At 43.2% G+C, this 25,864-nt stretch overlaps 1 protein-coding gene across 7 annotated transcripts in view; it reads right to left on the bottom strand.

Moving 5' to 3' along the window:
• Nucleotides 1–25,864, bottom strand: part of LOC126351455 (leucine-rich repeat and immunoglobulin-like domain containing-NOGO receptor-interacting protein 4) — a 2,189,427-nt gene that overhangs the window by 678,848 nt on the left and 1,484,715 nt on the right. For all 7 annotated transcript variants that reach the window (XM_050002606.1, XM_050002610.1, XM_050002605.1 and 4 more), the window contains one exon: nucleotides 19,873–19,908. The gene's annotated coding sequence lies outside the window, so the exon portion shown is untranslated. The remainder of the gene's footprint in view (nucleotides 1–19,872; nucleotides 19,909–25,864) is intronic.

Genomic DNA, 25,864 nt, shown 5'->3' with positions numbered 1-25,864 from the left:
ATATGGGGGGGGGGGGGGGTGTCTATTCATATAGACAGTTGGTTTCCCCTCACTCTACTTGGAATTGGAAGAGGAAGAGACTGATTGACAGTGGTATAAGGTACTCCCCGCCGTGCACTGTAAGGTGGCTTGTCAATTATGTATGTGGATATAGATGCAAAAGAGAGCAGCTTAGGAAGGTATCCATGGGGGGCTGGAGATTTCCTTTCCAATACAAGAGACGGGAAGGACGAGTGAATACTAGTCTATCTGTACGAATGGTTGTAATATGCAAATCTGGTTCCTCTATACTGTTCTCATGCTCCGTGTGTATGGTACTTATATATGTTCAATTCTCTACCGCTACTTTTGAAACAATTCTTGCAGGACGTACAAAAGACCATACTTTTGTTAATTTAGATATACAGCTTTTAACATGGATTGAAGTGGGAAAATCTCAAATGTATACCAACAGCGGATTTAACATCTCATTTTGTTGCCAGCAGCATTTTTATAGCACACTACCTCTGTGTATACTGTTACATTTCCTTCTTATTTATTCGTTTCAGTACACTGCATCTACAAAATTTGTTTTATGTCAAAATCTGCCCTGCGCCAAGCCTATGCAGCTACATGCCAGGGTACGATTGAAATTAATGTGTTCTCTGAATTGTCGAAACAAACTGTAATATAACATTTTCTGTGTTGACATATCTGTATGGGAACGTGCCGAAAGCCTGTGAATTTAAAGAAAATTACCAGAGATATTTAATTATGTAAACATCAGGGGTGACCAAAACGATTCCGGTCGGAGGCTGAATAGTACAGAACTGTTATACTAATGATGCAAAATCGTCGTGAGCACTCAGGAAATCATCCCTCGGTCACACGAGATTGAAGATACCCGTTTGGTAAAACATCGAGTGCTGTTGGGTGAAGAAATCCGAAAATGCCTGCTGCACATCGTTATCCGACAGGAATCGTCGATCGCCCAAGACCTTTTCTCAGGTACCGAAGGCGTGATGATAGCACAGCAAGAGACCAGGACTGCAAGATGAATTCTCGAGTGTATCCCGCTTGACATGACGTTAGTTCTGCGTTACGACATTTGCTTTGTGATGAAGTGCCTTATCATGAAGCAGCAACACACATTGTCACAGTTTTTCCGGACGTTTCGCCTAAAGACATGTTGTCCCGTAAACGTTCTTCATTCTCGAATGGATGTATATCGGTGTTTGTCCTTCGGTCAAGAAAATAGTAACAGCACGTGGGTCGTGTTTGGACACATTTGGTAACAAAGTTGCTGCAGTTTACGTTTCCGCGTTTACCGCAGGCACGTTGCGAACACACGAATGCCACACTAATACTCTGCGTACACGTCGGTGATTATATACCCGCATCGGAGTGGCGCAAAAGAGCACTTGCGCTGCAGTGACACATTCAAACGGAAATCTTTTGATCGCCCCTGATAGTGGCAGGGCATTCACTTGCCCTAAGATTGTATAAATACATATTCCAGAATTAAAATGTAGTGTGAAAATAATGCTGCAAACGTGTGTCGAACTGTATATGATGGATCGCACCACTTGTACCAAACCCCGAGGTTTCTGTAAGTGTTGGGAAGTAACACTAATTAAACTTCTATAGTCTCTACTTCATAACACGTTGCAGCACAGCACACAATGGACGCAAGAGAGACGAGTAGAATAATAAATGCCAACATAGGTTTCGGGGGACTCGCGCCAATACTACGGAGTAAAGTGAAATAATGTGAACGTAAAATGTGAACGTAAAATGTGTGTAGAATCATACCACATCAGCGATAAAATGCATGCAAACATAGAAAATTTTGTGAGATTACGATTGTTTGGCCAGTTGAAGGTATATCCTATTCCAGAAACACTACCTCAGTACCGAAGGTCTCAACGAGACGTTTACCTATTTTCAGGAAGTAATTGATGACAACAGTGCACCTACAGACTTCAAATATTTCTGTCCAGCAGCTTCTTTATGTCTTCTTCTGATGCACTTCAAATAATAGGCCTGTTATGGCGTCCATCTCTTCCTTGGCCTTTCCAGACTTCTATGGCGTGCCTAAAGAGAATTAGTGACATTGTAAGGTAATCTGACACTGTCGAGATGTTCATTTCATTCTTTTCTCTTGTTTCTTACGTTTAGCCCTGTTTCACTCCTTCCTATTGCCATTGTTTTTCAATCTGTCTACTCTGGTACAGCTTTTCACAGCCATAAGAAATTTCATTTCCGTTGACTGGATCTCACTTTCTTCTAGTTAGTAAATAATCACCACTCACATCCGTAGAGTGGTGTGAGAACGGCCATTACTTTTCAAAACTGCTACCATCTAACCTTTTGTGTCTCGTTTCTAAACTACCTGGGTATTGTCCTACATGAATATCAAAATTTTGCTAGCTTCTTAATTTATAATTACTGTATTCGTTTTCATAATGCACGGTTTCTAGCGGAGTGGTTACACGACAATGACATCCCAGTAATGGACTGTCGTGCACAGATTCCTGACCTAAATTCTATAGAACACGTTTGGGATGTTATGGAACGGGGACTGTTATCGATACCTCTCCTCAGTACAGCACTCCGTGAAGAATGGGCTGCCATTCCCCAAGAAACCTTCCAGCACCTGTCTGAACGTATGCCTGCGACAGTGGGAGCTATCATCAAGGCTGAGGTTGGGCCAACACCATATTGAATTCCAACATTACCGTTGAGGGGCGCCACGAAGTTGTAATTTTCAGCCAGGTGTACAGATACTTTTGATCACATAGTGTAGCTAGAAGTTTATTTCCGTTACCAGCTTTGACTTTTTGTACGATATTTTTTTTTGTTCTTACCCTATAATGTGGCTTCATTACAGTGTAGAGCTGCTTTTGTAATACTGGATTCTGGCTAATAGTTAAAGGTCTTTTTCGATTTACTGCTGGAAGGCACACACATTCAGCCGATCGGAGTGGCCGAGCGGTTCTAGGCGCTGCAGTCTGGAACCGTGCGACCGCTACGGTTGCAGGTTCGAAGTTAGGTTTAAGTAGTTCTAAGTTCTACGGGATTGATGAACCCAGATGTTAAGTCCCATAGTGCTCAGAGCCATTTGAACCATTTTTTGAACAAACATTCAAATACGCATATGGCAGCCTCCTCTTGGGCCACATGGCTAATAGCATTTTTCAGTACTACGACATTTTTACGATAATTTTTCTATTTATTACTGTGTATGAACCATGGACCTTGCCGTTGGTGGGGAGGTTTGCGTGCCTCAGCGATACAGATGGCCGTACCGAAGTTGCAACCACAACGGAGGGGTATCTGTTGAGAGGCCAGACAAACGTGTGGTTCCTGAAGAGGGGCAGCAGCCTTTTCAGTATTTGCAGGGGCAACAGTCTGGATGATTGACTGATCTGGCCTTGCAACATTAACCAAAACGGCCTTGCTGTGCTGGTACTGCGAACGGCTGAAAGCAAGGGGAAACTACAGCCGTAATTTCTCCCGAGGACATACAGCTTTACTGTATGATTAAATGATGATGGCGTCCTCTTGGGTAAAATATTCCGGAGGTAAAATAGTCCCCCATTCGGATCTCCTGGCGGGGACTACTCAAGAGGATGTCGTTATCAGGAGAAAGAAAACTGGCGTTCTACGGATCGGAGCGTGGAATGTCAGATCCTAATCGGGCAGGTAGGTTAGAAAATTTAAAAAGGGAAATGGAGAGGTTAAAGTTAGATATAGTGGGAATTAGTGAAGGTCGGATAGCAGGAGGAACAAGACTTCTGGTCAGGTGACTACAGGGTTATAAACACAAAATCAAATAGGGGTAATGCAGGAGTAGGTTTAATAATGAATAGGAAAATAGGAATGCGGGTAAGCTACTACAAACAGCATAGTGAACGCATTATTGTGGCCAAGATAGACACGAAGCCCACGCCTACTACAGTAGTACAAGTTTATATGCCAACTAGCTCTGCAGATGACGAAGAAATTAAAGAAATGGATGATGAAATAAAAGAAATTATTCAGATAGTGAAGGGAGACGAAAATTTAATAGTCATGGGTGACTGGAATTCGAGTGTAGGAAAAGGGAGAGAAGGAAACATAGTAGGTGCATGTGGATTGGGGCTAAGAAATGAAAGAGGAAGCCGCCTAGTAGAATTTTGCACAGAGCACAACTTAATCATAGCTAACACTTGGTTTAAGAATCATGAACGACGGTTGTATACATGGAAGAACCTGGAGATACTAAAAGGTATCAGATAGATTATATAATGGTAAGACAGAGATTTAGGAACCAGGTTTTAAGTTGTAAGACATTTCCAGGGGCAGATGTGGACTCTGACCACAATCTATTGGTTATGACCTGTAGATTAAAACTGAAGAAACTGCAAAAAGGTGGGAATTTAAGGAGATGGGACCTGGATAAACAGAAAGAACCAGAAGTTGTACAGAGTTTCAGGGAGAGCATAAGGGAACAATTGACTGGAATAGGGGAAAGAAATACAGTAGAAGAAGAATGGGTAGCTCTGAGGGATGAAGTAGTGAAGGCAGCAGAGGATAAAGACGAGGGCTGCTAGAAATCCTTGGGTAACAGAAGAAATATTGAATTTAATTGATGAAAGGAGAAAATATAGAAATGCAGTAAATGAAACAGGCAAAAAGGAATACAAACGTCTCAAAAATGAGATCGACAGGAAGTGCAAAATGGGTAAGCAAGGATGGCTAGAGGACAAATGTAAGGATGTAGAAGCTTATCTCACTAGGGGTAAGATAGAGATTGCCTACAGGAAAATTAGAGAGACCTTTGGAGAGAAGAGAACCACGTGTATGAATATCAAGAACCCAGATGGCAACCCAGTGCTAAGCAAAGAAGGGAAGGCAGAAAGGTGGAAGGAGTATATAGAAGATTTATACAAGGGCGATGTACTTGAGGACAATATTATGGAAATGGAAGAGGATGTAGATGAAGACGAAATGGGAGATACGATACTGCGTGAAGAGTTTGACAGAGCACTAAAAGACCTGAGTCGAAACAAGGCCCCCGGAGTAGACAACATTGCATTAGAACTACTGACGGCCTTGGGAGAGCCAGTCATGACAAAACTCTACCAGCTAGTGAACAAGATGTATGAGACAGGCGAAATACCGTCAGAGCTCAAGAAGAATATAATAATTCCAATCCCAAAGAAAGCAGGTACTGACAGATGTAAATTACCGAACTATCAGTTTAATAAGTCACAGCTGCAAAATGCTAAAGCGAATTCTTTACAGACGAATGGAAAAACTGGTAGGTGCGGATCTCGGGGAGGATCAGTTTGGATTCTGTAGAAATGTTGGAACACGTGAGGCAATACTGACCTTACGACTTATCTTAGAAGAAAGATTAAGAAAAGGCAAACCTACGTTTCTAGCATTTGTAGACTTAAAGAAAGCTTTTGACAATGTTGACTGGAATACTCTCCTTCAAATTCTAAAGGTGGCAGGGGTAAAATACAGGGAGCGAAAGGCTATTTACAATTTGTACAGAAACCAGATGGCAGTTATAAGAGTCGAGGGACATGAAAGGGAAGCAGTGGTTAGGAAAGGAGTGGGACAGGGTTGTAGCACCTCCTCGATGTTATTCAATCTGTATGTTGAGCAAGCAGTAAAGGAAACAAAAGAAAAATTTGGAGTAGGTATTAAAATTCATGGAGAAGACGTAAAAACTTTGAGGTTCGCCGATGACATTGTAATTCTGTCAGAGACAGCAAAGCAACTGGAAGAGCAGTTGAACGGAATGGACAGCGTCTTGAAAGGAGGATATAAGATGAACATCAACAAAACCAAAACTAGGATAATGGAATGTAGTCAAATTAAATCGCGTGATGCTGAGAGAATTAGATTAGGAAATGTGACGATAACTAGTTTGGACAAGAAATGTGGTGCTATAGAAGAATACTGAAGATAAGGTGGATAGATCACGTAACTAATGAGGAGGTATTGAATAGGATTGGGGAGAAGAGAAGTTTGTGGCACAACTTGACTAGAAGAAGAGATCGGTTGGTAGGACATGTTTTGAGGCTTCAAGGGATCAAAAATTTAACATTTGAGGGCAGCGTGGAAGGTAAAAATCGTAGAGGGGGACCAAGAGATGAATACAGTTATCAGATTCAGAAGGATGTAGGCTGCAGTAGGTACTGGGAGATGAAGAAGCTTGCACAGGATAGAGTAGCGTGGAGAGCTGCATCAAACCAGTCTCAGGACTGAAGACAACAACAACAACATTATTATTTGTAATTATGATATTCAATTTGTATCTTTCTGACAATTGATTAACACTTGTCAATTTACTACTGATAAGCAAATTACATGTCGTATAATTTTTTTATTTAGCGTGTAGCACTGCACATTAAATACAGTCAAGAATACATACAAGTAGATAAATAACGGTCTGTTTCACTGACTAATATACCCGAATTGGTGCACTGCTTCCACCCAACGTTTCGCTACGAACTCTTAGACTGGTGGCTTGATTTCTGCATACCAGTCTCCACGTGAGTTACATCTTTAACCAGTATATTCCGATACTAATTACGATTTGTTTACTGTAAGTAACTGTATAATTCAATCACGTGTGTCTACTACAGCTGTAGAGCATGTTTTTAAGATACTCGATTCGGTATTTTTTTTCGAAAAGTGTTAGTGTTACCTATACATAATTGGTGATAATAACTCTGATTGTATCTTCTTCCGCGATGTAGTACATCCGAGTAATTGATGTTTGAACATATCGCTAGTGGTACGGCGTTACTGTTGCCATGATGTTTACGTTGTCTGTTCCATGTTCACTGCCTCACTGCTCAAAGCCCAGGGCTTGCACCGCAGTATCCTCTCTATACTAGATGTGTACCTCCATATGCAAAAACGGAACCACAGGGCTGAGTGATCGTCGACGGACGTGAGGCAACCGCTGGGTGCCGGCCAGCTTCCTCCATCTGTATGCACGACGGACGTCTGCAGGGAAACGGTGCGCTGGCGGTCGATACGGCTGGAGGCGGCTCGGCGCGCGCGCTAAGTCCGTGTCAACAAGGCCGGCTTAGCACTTTATTGCGCGCCGCGACAGTTAATAACGGGCGTGATTCACAGCGGCGCGGTATCCAGGGCCCAGAGGCGGCGCCCGGGGCGACCACAGCGCAAGAAAATCATAAATTGCGGCCATACATCTTGCGTTATGGGCCGCGCGTGGAATGGCTTTCTAATAATCTCGCGCTCAACACAAGGCCGCTTCGCCTTAGGCCGGGTCAGAAACAGCGAGGGGGGCAGCTGTGCTCCAGAAATGCAGCGGCTGTTCTTCTGCAGTCCAGATATGCTGTCTATCGACCGACCGATGTTGACCGGGTTCGTCTGCTGGACACCTACGTAGAACCGATGCCGAAAGCTTGTACTCTACCTTATTTGAAAGCTTAATCAGCCGTATAATAACTTATTACGTCACAATCGTTTAAGATATGTAGTGTACTCATTCCAGCTTCCCTCTTAAAACGTGGTGAATCCACAAGGAAACATCGAGAAAATAAATAACGATAACAGTTAAGCACTTGAAGTCCAAAATAAGTCAATCGTTGTGCATCATACTGCCACATGGTCACTGTTAGTCCGTTTATCATGTGAAGGTAGGATTTACATTCACTGACGAATTTTAGACTTCATGAGGTTCAAAAATGTCTAATTGTTAATGTTATATATCTTATGCAAGTTTTTTAGTTGATTAACCAAAGGTGATGACGGCAACTTAGTGCCGAAACCGGCAAAGCGAATATTACGCACTTTTAAGCCAATACGTTATTACGAGTACACAAACATTTACGATGGTCGCGTACCTCCAATTGGTAGTAGGCTATGTTAATTTTTAGCACTTTTACTGCTGGTCACGTAAGCTTTGCCGTTTCTTAGAATGGTCACAATTTTTATTGTTTTTCAGAATGATTATGAAGACTAGCCAACAATGAATACCGATGAAATGAAATGTGTGGCGAGGGCTCCCGCCGGTTACACCGGTCGCCTAGTTCAAGTGTTTTTAGCTGACGCCACTTCAGCGACTAAAGTGTCGATGGGGATGACATGGTGACGAACACAACTCAGCACCCAGTCCCTCAACGGAGCCTGCAATAGTGGCCGAGCGGTTCCAGGCGCTGCAGTCTGGAACCGCGCGACCGCTGCGGTCGCAGGTTCGAATCCTGCCTCGGGCATGGATGTGTGTGATGTCCTTACGTTAGTTAGGTTTAAGTAGTTTTAAGTTCTAGGCGACTGATGACCTCAGAAGTTAAGTCCCATAGTGCTCAGAGCCATTTGCACCCTCAACGGAGAAAATCTCCGATCCAGCCAGCAATCGAACTCGGGCCCCTTTGCACAGCAGGCGGCCACGCTGACAACTTGTTTCTGTGTTGTCACCGCCAGACACCACACTTGCTAGGTGGTAGCCTTTAAATCGGCCGCGGTCCGTTAGTATACGTCGGAACCGCGTGTCGCCACTATCAGTGATTGCAGACCGAGCGCCGCCACACGGCACGTCTAGAGAGACTTCCTAGCACTCGCCCCAGTTGTACAGCCGACTTTGCTAGCGATGGTTCACTGACAAATTACGCTCTCATTTGCCGAGACGATAGTTAGCATAGCCTTCAGCTACGTTATTTGCTACGACCTAGCAAGGCGCCAGTATCCGTACTATTGATATTGTGGATCATGTACCATAAAGAGCGACGTTCTCCATGAATGGATTAAAGTTAAGTATTCCACCAGCTACGTCCGTTTTTCTCAATTCTAATTCCCTTGTCATGTTCCAGACCTCACGCCAGCCTGCGTGAGCTAAAACGCGTGCATTTCGGCCTCCTTTACGTACGGGTTGGCTCTCCTGCCAACCACAACAGTTTTAATTTTTTTTATTTCGCGTGCGGCCACCATACCATTTTTATTCTTTTATTTTGTTCGTTTTACCATCTTTTTTCTTAACGCGAGCGGTCGCCTGCAATCTTCTTTTAACTGCTTACTTTTTTTAAATTTAAAACATAAGAAAGACGAGTTCTCTTTGCTTTATGGCAAACATGATTACTGCAATTCTTCTACCTCTTGTGCACGGAAACGGAACAATAATCTAAAAAAGAAATGCAGCACCCGGAAATCGAACCCGAACCGCCCACCATGTTAATTCTTTTTTATTTTTATTTTTTTTAGTAGTACATTTTTACAGTCAGCGGCAGGCTGGAGAAGGCAAGGCGGGTAGGGGTCGAATTCCGAGGCTTGGCCACGATGTCTGTCTCCTCCTATCACCGAAGCGCACCATCACATCAGCCAGAGACTGTCTCTGTTACCGTAGGGGAATCGTGGAAACATCACGTCTGCAAGTCAATTTCTTCTCACACCCGGCACACTCCAGCTGGGTGATAGGTCCATGACTGAAGACCCCAAATAGTTAGCAAAAAAGGCTCCGGTATTGCTTTCTGTTCGTTAAGACCAGGAACTCGTCGATCACGTATTGCCACAAATCGAGGACTTCCTTTTTGCCGTCACGGTACATGTAGTGTATAGAAATTCCTTGTACCCAACTGACCGCGTTCATCCGGGTCATCGGGAAATATACGGCGTCGTGATGAAAGAGGTCCAGTGGCACAATCGAAATGTAGGGCAGGCGCAGCAGGAAAGCCAGTATCTGGCGGATCAGTTTCCAGCACTCGCGTGCGAGGCCACAGTTCAATCCGTGTTTGTTCGTGTCTACCGTCGCGCAACGATGAATGGCATGTAGTTTTCGTTTGCCCGGAAATTTCTCGTTAGTGTCCAATCAGCTATCGGGGTGCACAAAACCGGACGAGTCCGTCAGTGTATATGATTTAGGATTTATCTTATAAAAGCGGGAGACATTTTATTCCGTCAAATGACGGAAACGCGTCCCATCGATTGACGCGGTAGGCAATGACAATGTTAAAAAATAATAATCATTTGGTACATTTCTAATATCAGCTTCTTCCGGCATTTAGAAAGTTCAAGTAACTTACGGTAGTTCAACCAAGTAAGGTTCTCGACAAGTGCGGGTATTTCGACAAATGGTAATACCGTCGTTTTCGAGCCACAAGTGCAACTACGGGTCTCCGTGTACAGCATTTATATCCTCCGAGGGCAGGGCTGCGTCGTCAAGGAACCCTGTGCACCCAGATAGACAACAAACACATAGCACATAGTACCACTGAACCAAAGGTCACCGGCATAGGCGCTATAGGTAGTAAAACTTTAGCGAACAACAGCAGTCACCCATCTTACGCCAAACGAAGATCATTCATTTTTCGTGGCAAGATTAGGGATATCAGTCCCTCTCTTGCATCTATGTAGGCGTTCTACATTACATTCATTGCCACAGGCATTTTATAAGTTGCATTTAACATATAATTCAACAGTTAGAAATTACTGTGACATAAATAGTGGAAACAGTAGCAGCTATAAAAGAAAGTATGAGCGGTGTCTGTTAAATCGTCTTCTTCAGTGCTCAGTTCTGCGTTTTCTACATTATCGTGCACCTGCTGTCTAGGGGTAGCATGTTTGATCTATACTCAAAACGTCCTCGACCCAGGTTCGAAACTCGCCACCGCGTAAATTTTGATCAATAATCAGCATTGGCGGCCGAAGACTTCCGGCATAAGAAGCCACCCTCATTCTGCCAACAGCACCGTCAAACACAGCAGCAGAGCGGACAGAGGTTCAGGCCGCCCTTAGGGTGGGACATTGTCACTAAAGGCGGAACGTTCCGCAATCATTAACGGCATGAGGATGCAAAGGCAATAGAAATCACTGCATTAAAGACACATAATGTGTATCAGCAGGATATGTGGACTGTAATTAAAAAAGTTTCATTATGGTCTCTCCATTGGTAAAAGATTCCGGAACATCCCCCTTAAGGAGCTCCTGGAGGGGACTGCCAAGCGGAAAGTGACCGTGAGAAGAAGACTGAATAACAGAGAAAGGATAATGTTCTACGAGTCGGGGCGTTGAATCTCAGAAGCCTGAATGTGGTAGGGAAACTAGAAAAATCTGTCAAGGGAAATGGAAAAGCTCAACTACATATAGTAGGTGTCAGTGAAGTGAAATGGAAAGAAAAGAAGGATTTCTGTTCAGATGACATTGTGGAGTTCAAGAAATGGTTTAAATGGCTCTGAGTACTATGGGACTTAACTTATGAGGTCTTATGAGGTCATCAGTCCCCTAGAACTTAGAACTACTTAAACCTAACTAACCTAAAGACATCACAGACATCCATATCCGAGGCAGGATTCGAACCTGCGACCGCAGCGGTCTCGCGGTTCCAGACAGAAGCGCCTAGGCAGTTCCAGATACGTTTTATAGTCTGACGATAATTTATGGATTTGTAGTTTTAGCATGACGATGCCCACTATGGACAAAAGGTAGTTACTGTTATTCTGAAGAAGGTTTGGTTATCCCGACTGAAACCTAGGTAAATTCTAGGTAAACGGTGCAACTGAGGCTGTTGATTATTAAAATTAAAATTAGTATCAAAAGTAGCAGAAAATGGTAAAACGGACGTAGGATTCTTATGAATAGGCTGAAGGTTACTTGATTCTGATTTAAAGTTTCTCGCTTTTCTCACTTCTGCTACTTTAATTACTTTCGCCTTTCTTCTATATACTCTCAATCTATATTGTATACTCATTAGACTGTTCGCTCAAAAGATCGGTGCTGCAAGCGATGTGGCGCAGCGTTGGAGTATTTGAGACGGAACCTGTTCCTGGAGTTATCTGTAGTCACTGATTGTTAGCAAAATTATTTCGTTAGCCATTCGTGAGGTTATAACGGGTGGTGATTTTATGAAAAGCAAGAAGGGAGGCTCTTGTGCCTGATGAAGGGTTTGTAAACTCAAGCTGAGAAAAATGAACAATAAATATCGATTCCTGAACAAAAAAAAGTAAAAAAAGCCAGATAATTTTGGAAAGATCAACTTTATAAATCGTTGACATTGCGTTAATCTTTGTTCTATGAATGCAGTTAACTTTTCTGTGTTCTGTTTTTGCCTTCTCGTTTCCCCTGTCTTGGCAGCGGCACGAAACAGATGTGTGTTACACTTGTTGTCTTTCTACCAATGATAATGGGACACTTTATTCCAAAATATGTTTTAATCTGTAGAATACTTTACATTTCAGGTCTCCTGTTTTATTTCTATGAAGTAACCGATTTTTCCCCATTTAATTTCAGGTGCGAGCGACTTGCTTAGTAACGCAACGTTCGAGCGCCATAAACACTCTATCGTTAGTTCTGTACCTTTCAGAAGACGAGATTGCATTTTTTCACGAAGTCCTATTAACCTGATACAAAGTAACAACCAACGATGAATATTTTGACCTGGATTTACATTTTACGATTTGGCGGTGAAAATGAGTAAGTCAGACTTCGTTAAACGAACGTAACTCAGTATTATTATAAAGTCATAAAAATAAGTATACTGTCCTTTTTTTTACCACCTTCGACTGAATTCTTTTCTTTAAGGCTTCACGGATCCAACAGTAGATCTCATCTACTTATCCACACTGCCGAAAAAGATTAGTGGATATGGAAAGACGATGCTAATTTTGATCCACCTGGGGTGTAGTAGATGTACTAATAATGGTTTCAGCGTCACCCGCCGACAGATAGCAACCAGTGTCTCACCTGTGTCTATCCTTCAGTAGGGAATGCTTACAGACAGAATGCTCAGTGTGGTGCAAAAGAGTGAAGCAAAAAGCCAACCACGCCACGGAGACGCACTCTTGCATCCTAAAGCCAAATGAGCGAGTCTGAAAGGAGTCCCATTGTCGTACTCCGAGTTTTACGTCAGTCGTGCAGCGATGCTGGTATCAGTTGTCACGTGGCCGTGCTCACATCCACACACGAGGTTCTGAACGTCCATGCACCACAGACGCCTGCCAGGATCATCGAATTGTTAGGGCAGCAGTGGCAGAACGTACAGCTACCACAGCACAGATAAGAGGGCTTGTGCGCCAAGACATTTCAACGCCACTGTTGCGAATCAGCTATTAGCTCTGGGACTACAGGCATCCACAGTTGTAGCCCGTCAAGCGTCGAGGTGCAAAGTTCGACTGCCGAAAGACGGAATGGCACGGAGTGGTCTTCAGCGATGAACGCAGATTCTCCCTGCACCCACGTAATGGTCGTTTATGCGCACAACGTAGACGTGCGCTGTCTCGTGGAGTGCATTCGTCCAGGACACACAGGTCCCAAACTAGGCTTAGTCTGGGGAGCGATAAGTTACAGATCTCGGTTACCATTGGTGTTTCTGGATAGGACTCTAACCATCGCTCGGTACGTGTACAGTTTTATTAGACCCGTTCGTTTGCCGTTCTTGGAATAGGATGTGCTACTCCAACAGGATAATGCCGTGAAACATAACGTGTTCTGCAAGACGTGCAGCAACTTCCGTGCCCAGCACGATCTCCGCACTTGTTCCCTTCGAGCACTTGTGGGACGAGAAGTGACTCGTGCGACTCGTCAATCAACAACTCTTACAGAACTACGCAAACAGTCCGAGCAACCACGGCATAACGTGTCCCAGGAAGGTATTCGCCATTTGTATGATCGAGTGGACGCCAGAGTCAGCGCCTGCACTGTAGTACAACACGTACTAATACCTGCGTTTCAGCAAGGGTCCATAACTGGCGTCCCAGAATCGCTCGTGCTACTGATCTGTAAATGTAATATTCTCACATACTCCTTACGCACTGTTACACCAATAAATATTGAGTGAACTGGGAATCTCTTAACGTGTATACCAATTTTCTCCGACTTTTCCATGGTTAAATTTTCATTTGTTCTGCGATAATACATTGTCTTTGTGAGGTCAGAAACTAAGAGGCTCACGAGTATAATTCGACTTCGGTCACTTAATTCAAAGAAAATACAATGAGTTCACTCTTTTCAGTTAAGCTCACTAATTTATTATGTTTTGTATAGCAACTGTATTCAGATGGTGAATTACTATTTACAGATTATATAACACGTGTTATTATGATCTACGAATTCACGTATTAATCAGTCCATTTGATTTAATTAATCAATTATATCCAACGTATGTAGATATTCTCCCTTTATTTTGCTTTGCCTGGTTATTTGACTGCAACTCAAGACAGTGATATTCACAATCACTCCACGATCGTACCATGTAATACGTAACTTCTGGCTACATGAGTTGATTGATTCGGTCATTATCAAGTGGTATTTCCACATCAAATAGATAATCCCTTATTGTAAGCATTACGTATCCCGTTCTACGCATTCGTTTACAGTAAATGAGAGCGACGCTGGTAGAACTTGCATAGACACTCTAGTTGTTTCTACTAAAAAGTATGTTGAAATGGCTTGAGCACTTTGGGACTTAACATATGAGGCCATCAGTCCCCTAAAACTCAGAATTACTTAAAACTAAATAACCTAAGGACATCACACACATCCATGCCCGCAGCAGGATTCGAACCTGCGACCGTAGCAGTCGCGCAGTTCCGGACTGAAGTGCCTAGAACCGCCCGGCCACCGCGGTCGGCTTGAAAAGTATGTATTAAGTGTTTAATATTCGAACTGATGTAGAGACAACGCTATGGTACTGTGAGCGACTGTAAGTCGAGTCACTAAAACACATTCACTATTGCTGAACTCGTAGAGAGAATTTTTCATGTCACTTATATTGACTTTTGCATTTCTGAGTCTGTCAATTACCGTTGCATTATGAATCAAAGTTTATACTTGTTCAGATACCTTACAGCTGTTCTACTGTAGTCAGACTGCGTTCGTTAATTAATCTTATGGTTTACAGCTTTCTTTGTAATAGGACATAGCTTTCAGAATACAGTGACGGTTAGTGTTTACTGGCTCTAGTAATCCAGTTCCAAACAGCAATCCGCTGACAAGTAGAACAATTAAAACTGATTATATGCAGGTAGAATTAAACTACGAGCGCTAGCAGCATTGGGCGGGAAAGAAGTGGAAGAGGCAGATAAAGAAAAATAGGAATGCTATAAATCACAGATAATGAAAATTGCGGAAAATATAATGCTGTTACTGATTGAGAAACATAAAAAGAATGAAGCGTAACTAATCGGAAAATTTTCATTACTCTTTGGCAGAGGGAAACAACACACACAGGTTAGTGCGTTGCGGAGAAGATACGAGGTTGACATAGGGATAGCGTTCAACTGTTAGTTTGTGCCAGAGACCGACGCGAACAACTGAAAATGAGCTCGTGAATAGTTTTGCATTATGGATGCGCACAGATTTGAGTGTGAGAACCAATATTGAGATTATGATGACATGACAAGTACTTAATCTCTAATGTGAGGTTCTGGGATGCATTCAGTACAGGCCCTATAATGCTCTGATCTTAGATCGTGGGCAAGAAACTTGATTACAAAATACAAAAACCATGTTTCTTCACAATATTACCAATCCTGTTGTAAATATTAACGGCGTAAAGCAAAAAAAAAAAGTTAGAAACTTCGGCGCTCCCTTATTATTCTGAACACTCATCGGTTGTTCGTTATAATAAGTATCCTACTATACGCAATGTGACAGAATTTAGTCCCAAGGTTGACTAAATTGACTGACAAACTTTAAGAATCTAAGATGCACGAGCCATCTGAACTGACATACTGAGTCCCACTTCACGAATAGCCGGATGGTGACAACTATCATCCTGAACATACATTTAATTCTGCTATCAAAGGATTAAATTGCCATGTACAGCGATCTTTCGTTGCATTTGTGCCTTGAAAATGATGGAGTGAACACCTACCGAGATATGGGCATTTATCCAGTAAGATACGAGGCCGCAACCCCGTAAGTAATCTGGACAGTTGGAAAAAAAAGTAATACTGACGGAGTGATGTAGGTGTTCAATGACTAGACTTCTATTCTGGAGGACAGAGATTCGACAACCAATCTGCCAATCCAGACTTAAGAATCCCTGGCTTTCCTAAGTAACTTAAGCGAATGCCACAATTGTTTCCTTCAAGTGAACAAAGAAGATAACCTTCGCCAAACTTGTCCAGACAGAGCTTGTGCCACACTTCTAATTCCACCGTCAATTTCAGTCTGCCGTCTTCCTTTAATTCGAGCGTTGGACTCATCTTCACCGATAGAGCTTGGAAGTAGGCACTGAAATCAGCACAGACATCTTTGCAAGTGAACTTTTCAACACCAAAGTAAGGAAAACAGCGCACACATTTACAGAAAAGTGGATCGCAGATGAATGTAAAACTGACTGATTTGTGTGTTTGGTTGAATGGGACTTACTGGGCAATCCTTCATACTATTAGGAATAGCTCGAGGTCCCTGGTGAACGAGGGTTTTGGTTATCTTTGGTTGCGGCAGTATGGGCTGTGGAGCAGAACCAAAAACCAAGTTTTCTGGTGGCGTCCGGTCTGTCGGTGCAGTAGGGGAAACAGGCTCTCAACATCGCGACCTGAAGGAACCTTGTATGTATCGTTCAGCATCTTCGAGGACCGTGGGGTTGGTTACGAGGAAGGCAACAGACTGTCAGAGGCGTGCTCACTATGGATGTTTCCCTCCTGAGTTCGATTCATGGCTGTTCTTGCCTCCATGGTGGAAGACTGAAGTGGCTTTCTTGCGGTTAAGAATACGAGTTAAGGTCTGTTAAATTTTGTTCCTGTGAGACCTTAAAGTAGTGTACTGGAACTTTTTTCTCTGATACGTCGTGTGTATGAATTTTGTTTGTCTTACTGGATTATTTTTTTAGCCTTTAACTTATGCCAAATGTTCTTGAAAGGAGGAAGCCACTATAACTCAGCTCGGTGTTTAAACTAACTTCAAATCGTTGTTCTTTTACATGTCTGAAGCACGACTCACGCATTAATGTCGTAAATTCTAGAACGTGCTCAATTATTAGAGTGGGATGAATTTTCATATTTGAGTTTGTTTTGGTTTGCCATGTCGGTACTAAATTATATAACAGTACTAGTGTTATCTTATTCGGTAATGCATATTTAATGGGTGATGAATCACTGTGTAGTTTTTCTCTCAAACATAAGCATTAAATTAAAATTATCATAGGTTGTTTTTGCTGCAGTGGTTGAATGATATGAGTTTATTGTAATACAGTGGGTCACATATACCCATTCTGTTTTAGCATATACTGCATATGGGTGTCTCAATGTTTCTCCGCAGAGTTGACTTGATTATGAGGTGCTGAGCCTATTATAGAAGCGTCCCTAAACCTCCACCATATATACTGTGCGATAAAAAGTCACTATTTTATTTGTAATTTTGTTTACGTTTTAAAAACTTTTATTGAAGATTCCTAGGTGTGTACGGGCCCTGTCGAGGGCGTTAGATTGTTATTTTCTATTTAAAGGGAATGTTCTTGACCTCAGAGTGTCTGTAGTTAGAATGTATATTTGGGACGGGGTCACTTGGTAGTGTCTTTCTAGCAGTCCACATTTCAATGTAACTATTACGTACGCAGTAACGTGTCATTGACATTTCTCTAAGGGGATCATAGGTGACGGAGTTGTATGGAAACGGCCTACTCAATCTGAGGCTGTCGGTCAAGCTGGTGCCGCTAGCGTGCTATCCCGGTGCTTAAACACGGCTGCGGTGTCTGTTCTCTTGCCGACACACATCCGCGGCATTCTGCGTTGGCCAAGGCGCCAGCCACAGGACCGCTCACATACATTTGTCGGCAAGTTGTTGTATTTTGGACGTACGAGGCTCGTACAGGTTTTCTGGAATGTCAGCCTTCAGGTCCACGTGAGGTCTCTGAAGAATAACCTGTTTAAAAGGCTCACAGCGATTCTTACTGCCGTTCTGTCACACCTAGCTCATTTTAGGTAATTAATATTCCTATGAAGTAATATCTCGGGATTTTCTCTGAGGTAGAGGAGTATAATTCCTTGTTGATTTAAAACTGCAGTGTAAGTTATTATTTATTTAAATCAAACCAGAAGTTTATATTTCAAATGCTTTGTTAAAGGACGGCTTCCGTCTGTTGGTGTTTGAAAGTAAGTTTTGAAATTTGTACTGTGCATTGTTGGGTTCTGTGTGTTCATGTTATCCAGGGACATATGCATGTTGGTGATCCATCAGTTGCTGCTGTTAATTGTTAATCGTTTGTATTGTAAATGCTTATAAGTATTATTTTTTTTTTTTCAAAGTAACTTCTTATGTGGGGTAATTGCTCTGCTTGTTGCAGCGTATTTCTTACCCTGTATTAAATGTTATGAAAAAGGTTATGTAATTTGTAACAAAGATTTGTTCACGAACTAAGTGTATTGCACCAGTGAATGAAGTATTTTAGATTCCTTAAGCCAAGTCGTTCCCGTAAAGTATTGCAGCCACTTACGAGACCTTACTTTCCCAATCAATGTGTAACGCTAGAAGTTAATATTTAAAAAATATTTTTATGTTTTGAATGTTTTTCATTCTGTAGCAAGTTCCTTTAGACAGGTACAAGACTTGGTTACACGAGCGCTAAACTGATAATTCACGTAAGGCTGAGAGCCGGTACGTAGTAGTAACGTTGGCTATCATTCTTTCAACAGCCAGTAAGCGTGGGAGAGAAGACATGTGCCAGCACAGACGCACGTGTGCATCTCTGTCGTGTTTTGGTTCTGCTCCAGGGCAGACGGCTTTGACGGTCTACTTCTGCCTGACTCTTCTTCAAACGGCAAAGGTCGTCTACCTCGACTCCCTGTGCTTTTTTCCCCTAAAATGTTCAGTTTCCAACTAATGTTTTCAACTTTTGCCACCAACATGGGCTGCGAGTGAGACTCGTATTTCGGCTAAACACACCTTTTCTCGTGCGTGCCATAGTTACCCGTACAGTTCAGTATATACAGTTTCTGTTTACGCGTTAAGTCACCTAGCATAACCACTGACTTCATACTGCTCATTTCTCACTCGATGTCCTCTAAAGTACACATTGGAAACTAAATTATACCGAGGTTTGCTAAAATATTAAGCATCTCATTTGTTGGAGGGTTACCTAGTGCTGGAAAAGTAGAAAAGCCATGAATCCTCAAGAGCGCTGAATAATGTAAACCTTCTGGTTGTCAAATAGGATTTTAGATCACAAGAGATACGTAGAAAAGAAAAATGAGTCCTAGTTACTTGTAAGATTCTGGAACCGGTGCGACACACAGAGCTGACTAGTCATTTCAGTGTTAGTAACAGGTATTGTTACTTACGACCTGAGAAGAGAAGTGATGTCCACACACGCAGCACCACAGGAAAAATACCTCTACTATCCATCAATAAAGCCTAAGCGCATAGAGAGGAATTCAACATGCAGCAACAAAAATATTTGATCATTTGCCCAATAACATAAAATTCCTTCTATTTCATGGATAAATTTTCATTTAAAAACAGGTAGCATGTAAAAGAAACTAGTTTTTAAGCCCAGTTGCAGGAGGATGAGGAAAAATAACAATATATCACTAAAGTTAAAACCTTCAACATGTTCGTAAATCTTTAACTTTGCAGTTCAGTGCGAATGTATCGGTGTATGTCGACTGATTTGAACAGCAATGCTTTAATTTGGTTTTCCTTTCGCTTTTCACAGTTCGTCAAGGAGTATATTAAAAATTTCTATAATACTCTACTGCTGTTCTTATTCTTGGTTGACGGTTGACATGAATTGTCTCTTTCATACATGATTTTGCATTTTAAATTGCCGAATACCACACAGGAATTTTGTTCGAGGTTTTTATGATAAATAACTGTATCCTCACACACATGAAAATCAATGTCATTTTTTATTTATAATTGATGCTTGCATTAGGTATTCAATAACTACAGTACAGTATCAAGTAGTGTAAGGGAAAACTTAAATTTACTTACCAAACCGTTGTCGTGATGCTACACCTGACGAAATTTCTGAAAAAATACGAAAAAATTATTCACTTTTTACCAAATTAAATTAATTCAACTTGAACACTTCAAACAAATAAAACACCAGTAAGACAAATATGTTACGGAAAAGCAACCCCGTAAAGCTTGGATTCTGTAGGATATAACGAGACAGATAATAAGACTAAGTATTGAATTTCCTTATTTTATAAGTGGTGGTTTCGTTAAAGGTGTAACATAATGAGTGGTTTTGAGGCGTAAGTGGACTTTATCTTCATCAAAGACAAAAACCAAATGTAACGAATGGTTTTTATGCGCCACTGAACTTCAGCAGAGAGGAGCGTGATCTGTCTAATGGGATCACAATGAAATCGAATACGTCAATTGTTGTTGTTGTTGTTCTGGTACTTCAGCGTTGAAACAGCAGCTGATGCAAAAATAACAGTGGGGAGACATATTGATCATTATACTAAGAGTTACTGGCACATTAATTGCATCAATTTCTTGTGGCCAAGCGGTTCTAGGCGCTACAGTCTGGAACCACGGGACTGCTACGGTCGCAGGTTCGAATCCAGCCTCAGGTGTGGATGTGTGTAATGTCCTTAGGTTGGTTAGGTTTAAATAGTTCTAAGTTCTAGGGGACTGATGACCTCAGATGTTAAGTCCCATAGTGCTCAGAGCCATTTGAACAATTTTTTCAATTTGGTTCAAGTCTAGATTTAGGCTACACTACAACTATGAGCACGCTACTTTTAAAACGTTCGAAGGAAGTAACACCGGTTGGAAATAGCGTAGCATCTAACATTTTCCTGTTATCCAATATCGTTTTTGTGCTGAAGTAAACGTTCGTCCGCGGCTACATCAGCCATCTTCACAACCGAACTGTCACCTTCAACACTGATCTAGACTTCGCTCTACGCTATAGATGAGCCTATCGTCACAACCTGCATTGTAACTGTTCTGTTCCCTTTCACGCCACACACCTCCCTATCATTACGTCACGGGTCGAAAACTACAATCAGTATCCGGGAATTTAATTGGTTCAAGGATGGTTCGAGGACGACATGATTCGCTGCTACCAGTAATAAATTTTCGTTGCAGCGTTCGCCGCGAAGTGACGTCACTTGTTTTTGAAATTCAAGCGCAACTTGGACTTGGTCGTCTGGTGTTGACACTATCTAATCGTCGTACGATGGAAAGCTGGTACACTTGAGATTACACTGGTATCATTAGTAACCTATATATCGACTCTCCATACAATAAAGACGGAATTCTACACATATTCCTCCTTTTTCTGATGGTATAATATGGTCTTAGATATTCAAGTATGTAAGCACCGACCAAAAATTATAGTTAGGAACAAGAACAGGACCAGATTTCGAAAGTGAACTTGGAGGAAGATGATGATAGGAAACCTGCAGGAGTTTATAGATATGTTTAACAGGAGCCCACAATGCACAGAGCAGTAGAGGAAAATGATGTGACATCAAGGGCGCAGATGATGAGTCCCGGGCAGATTCCTAATATCGATCTTTTGTGATGTAGGCTGAACTGTCCAGCTCGAATGCTTTTGTTATAGAAATGAATGCCGTTCAATTCTGTCACCGAGAGAGGCGGAATAGCTATTCATTCTGTGACACACGGTTCAAAATCCTTTTCAGCCATCTTAATGCAATCGCACTCCATAACTTATTTCACGGTACCTTGAAGAGAGGTCGAACAGATTTTATTCTCAAATTTGTCCATCACTAAGTTGTAAACTGCCTCTAACACCCTTGATGACAAATAGGGAATTCAACAGTGAATCATGTTTCCTAAGCTTTTCCGATTCCATTGGGTTGTTTGTTAGACTTATAACGTCAGGTTTCTCCCTTAAAATACACCTAGCGTTAAGTTCGCCGACACCATGTAACGTGAGTAACACAGAGAAAGGTCTTCGGTACCGATGTTTTACGCATGAATAATGTTATGGAAGGTGGCAGGAAACTTTCACATCTCCGTCCTCCAGCGGCGTTCTGATACAAACTCCCTACGTGGATTGCTGTCAGGTCTTTGCAGCGGTTGCAGAAAATGCAAAAGCGTTCCGGATTTATATTTCATGGGAAGCCGTATTCGTGAGGAAATCTCGTCAGAATGTACACATGAAAAGCGACAGTGACGTGATACCTCTGATAGAATGCTAAATAAGTAAGCGTCTCCCTGGAGAAACGGCGAGCAACCGGGGATAGGACGCTACAGGGCAGCATCTCCCCCACCCTCCCTCTGTGTGAAGCCGCGGCAGGCTTCTTTCCAGATTTTAACTTGTAGCGAAGGCTCCGAGGTGATAGGAGTGGAGAAACACGGTATGTTACAAAATAGTAGCTTGTAAAGCTGTCTTTACGTCCCTCTGCAATTTGTTAAACAGTTGCCCTTGTGCTGACGATTTACAATATCTCATGTTGATTTATTCAGTGGGCTTTGTGGCTAAAATTTTTGGGACACTTCACTGTCCGTTTGGGCATTCCTCTGAAAGTGATCTATATGGTACCACAGGCTGATATGAGGTTATGTATGGGAACTATTAGTGCATTAATGTGGAGAACTTAGTTTCTTGTCCTTTGTTTGTGACATTGTTGTGAATCGAAACCGGCATATATGCACCATATAATAGCTGCGAGGAGCTGTGATAACTATTGTATTAGGGAATTAATTTTTGAGTTAAAAAAAATTGTCTATGGTTTTCTGTGTGTCCCCGAGAGTGAGCCGCAACTTACACATCGTCATTCCCACTGTACAAGAGCAATTTTCGGAAAGGTCCATTTTATTGTAAAGCCTTTCAAACCGTAAAAACCTGGTGGTCACCAAGATGTCGATGACTGTCTGACAGGCTCCTTGGTTTGAAAGAGGACTCCAGGAGCGCGGGGGTATCTTCCTGTGGGGTCGTTGGCTGCTAAGACCTTTCAAGTACTGGCAACCTAACAGATCTGGAGAGTTCCCACAGAACTTTCGTGTAAAACGGTTGTAGCATTTTGTAGGAATGGCCGTTCTTGGTGACAATAAAAAACAGTGCCTACTCTTATAGTATGCTGTTTTCTTTCTCGGACCGAGTGTTCCAGTAGGACCCAAAAGCGTCACCCAACGGCGCTTTTGCCGGTGCCCTGGAGCACTTAGACCGTTGCGCCAGCGTAGTTACTGTCACAGAATATCTCGTGATTTGTTTCCAGAATTCACATTAAAAGAAAATTTTATTCAAACAATCGATGAATTTATAAATAATATAATTTTAAAACATAGAAATTAGTATACTTCATCAACCACCGGATCACCCGATGGCAGACGCCCCCACTGACGCTACTGAACCAGAAAAACAAACGAACAACTAGGGCTCCGCCGGCCAGAGTGGCCGTGCGGTTCTGGGCGATACAGTCTGGAACCGAAGGACCGCTACGGTCGCAGGTGCGAATCCTGCCTTGGGCATGGATGTGTGTGATGTCCTTAGGTTAGTTAGGTTTAATTAGTTTTAAGTTCTAGACGACTGATGACCTCAGACGTTAAGTCGCATAGTGCTAAGAGCCATTTGAACCAACTAGGGCTCCAGCGGGCAGGATTCCGCCCATGGTCGCTTCCCGTTTCTATCAGTAGACGGAAGACAGAACTCCTACCCCACTATATTGGTTTTTAACACTTAGTCATATAGCTCCACCCTCCCTGCGAAGACAGGAAGCTCTGATGAAGAAATACACAAAAATAATGAATAACTCCCTACTTCCTATCCATGAAGATGTCCCAACTTTGGATAATTATACGACTCCGCTCCAGAAATCCCCCTTTAAGACTGTCCCAACAATTGTCAGCTGCCACCTTCAGCACGGAAACTAAATGGCACGAGAACTGGAGTGATAGTGCCTCCCCTGACAACCGTGAACTTATCTGTCCATCAGAGAAACCCAAGGTCTTAGAACATCCACGACAGCTATCGAAAAGCCTAAACATAATCAGAACAGGACATGGACTATGTGCACGCAATCTTCACAAATGGGGAAAGCTTCCCAGTCCTAGCTGTGACTGAGGGGCACCTAATCAAACAATACAGCACATCGCCCAGGACTGTGAATTAAGAGCCTACCAGGGAATCGGGTTGACTTCTTCAACGCCACACCGCCCTGCCTCGAGTGGATCGCCAAACTAGAGGTCAGAATATGAAGACTTGTGTAACGCAAAATGTCTGCTGTGATGTTACTTTTTATTGTGTTTATGCATTGTACACTCCTGGAAATTGAAATAAGAACACCGTGAATTCATTGTCCCAGGAAGGGGAAACTTTATTGACACATTCCTGCGCTCAGATACATAACATGATCACACTGACAGAACCACAGGCACAGAGACACAGGCAACAGAGCATGCACAATGTCGGCACTAGTACAGTGTACATCCACCTTTCGCAGAAATGCAGGCTGCTATTCTCCCATGGAGACGATCGTAGAGATGCTGGATGTAGTCCTGTGGAACGGCATGTCATGCCATTTCCACCTGGCGCCTCAGTTGGAACAGCGTTCGTGCTGGACGTGCGGACCGCGTGAGACGACGCTTCATCCAGTCCCAAACATGCTCAATGGGGGACAGATCCGGAGATCTTGGTGGCCAGGGTAGTTGACTTACACCTTCTAGAGCACGTTGGGTGGCACGGGATACATGCGGACGTGCATTGTCCTGTTGGAACAGCAAGTTCCCTTGCCGGTCTAGGAATGGTAGAACGATGGGTTCGATGACGGTTTGGATGTACCGTGCACTATTCAGTGTCCCCTCGACGATCACCAGAGGTGTACGGCCAGTGTAGGAGATCGCGCCCCACACCATGATGCCGGGTGTTGGCCCTGTGTGCCTCGGTCGTATGCAGTCCTGATTGTGGCGCTCACCTGCACGGCGCCAAACACGCATACGACCATCATTGGCACCAAGGCAGAAGCGACTCTCATCGCTGAAAACGACACGTCTCCATTCGTCCCTCCATTCACGCCTGTCGCGACACCACTGGAGGCGGGCTGCACGATGTTGGGGCGTGAGCGGAAGACAGCCTAACGGTGTGCGGAACTGTAGCCCAGCTTCATAGAGACGGTTGCGAATGGTCCTCGCCGATACCCCAGGAGCAACAGTGTCCCTAATTTGCTGGGAAGTGGCGGTGCGGTCCCCTACGGCACTGCGTAGGATCCTACGGTCTTGGTGTGCATCTGTGCGTCGCTGCGGTCCGGTCCCAGGTCGACGGGCACGTGCACCTTCCGCCGACCACTGGCGACAACATCGATGTAGTGTGGAGACCTCACGCCCCACGTGTTGAGCAATTCGGCGGTACGTCCACCCGGCCTCCCGCATGCCCACTATACGCCCTCGCTCAAAGTCCGTCAACTGCACATCCGGTTCACGTCCACGCTGTCGCGGCATGCTACCAGTGTTAAAAACTGCGATTGAGCTCCGTATGCCACGGCAAACTGGCTGACACTGACGGCGGCGGTGCACAAATGCTGCGCAGCTAGCGCCATTCGACGGCTAACACCGCGGTTCCTGGTGCGTCCGCTGTGCCGTGCGTGTGATCATTGCTTGTACAGCCCTCTCGCAGTGTCCGGAGCAAGTATGGTGGGTCTGACACACCGGTGTCAATGTGTTCTTTTTTCCATTTCCAGGAGTGTATTTTATCTGAACATGTATTCTTCACTTATGATTTTAAAGTGTATTTTATCATATAATTTCATAATGTAATAAGTGTAAACCATATGTGTAGCGCCATACGCTAAATAAATAAATAAATAAGAACTCCTGTTGCCACATCGCGGCAGACGGCAGGCAGCTTCGTTTAGGGGGCGCCACGGTCGCGAGGGAGTTCAAATGCTTCGGAACAGTGGCGTCTTTCGTGCCGGCACAGTTTACTATTAGTGAGACTTAAATGATGTACGTAATTTATGCGATCGTAAGGCAACTGCCAGCCGCCGTCTGCATAACACTGCCA

Source organism: Schistocerca gregaria, chromosome 1 (assembly GCF_023897955.1).
Source record: "Schistocerca gregaria isolate iqSchGreg1 chromosome 1, iqSchGreg1.2, whole genome shotgun sequence".
NCBI classification, from domain to species: domain Eukaryota; kingdom Metazoa; phylum Arthropoda; class Insecta; order Orthoptera; family Acrididae; genus Schistocerca; species Schistocerca gregaria.
Note: the sequence above shows the minus strand (reverse complement) of the source record. Positions and strands in the feature narration are given on the sequence as shown.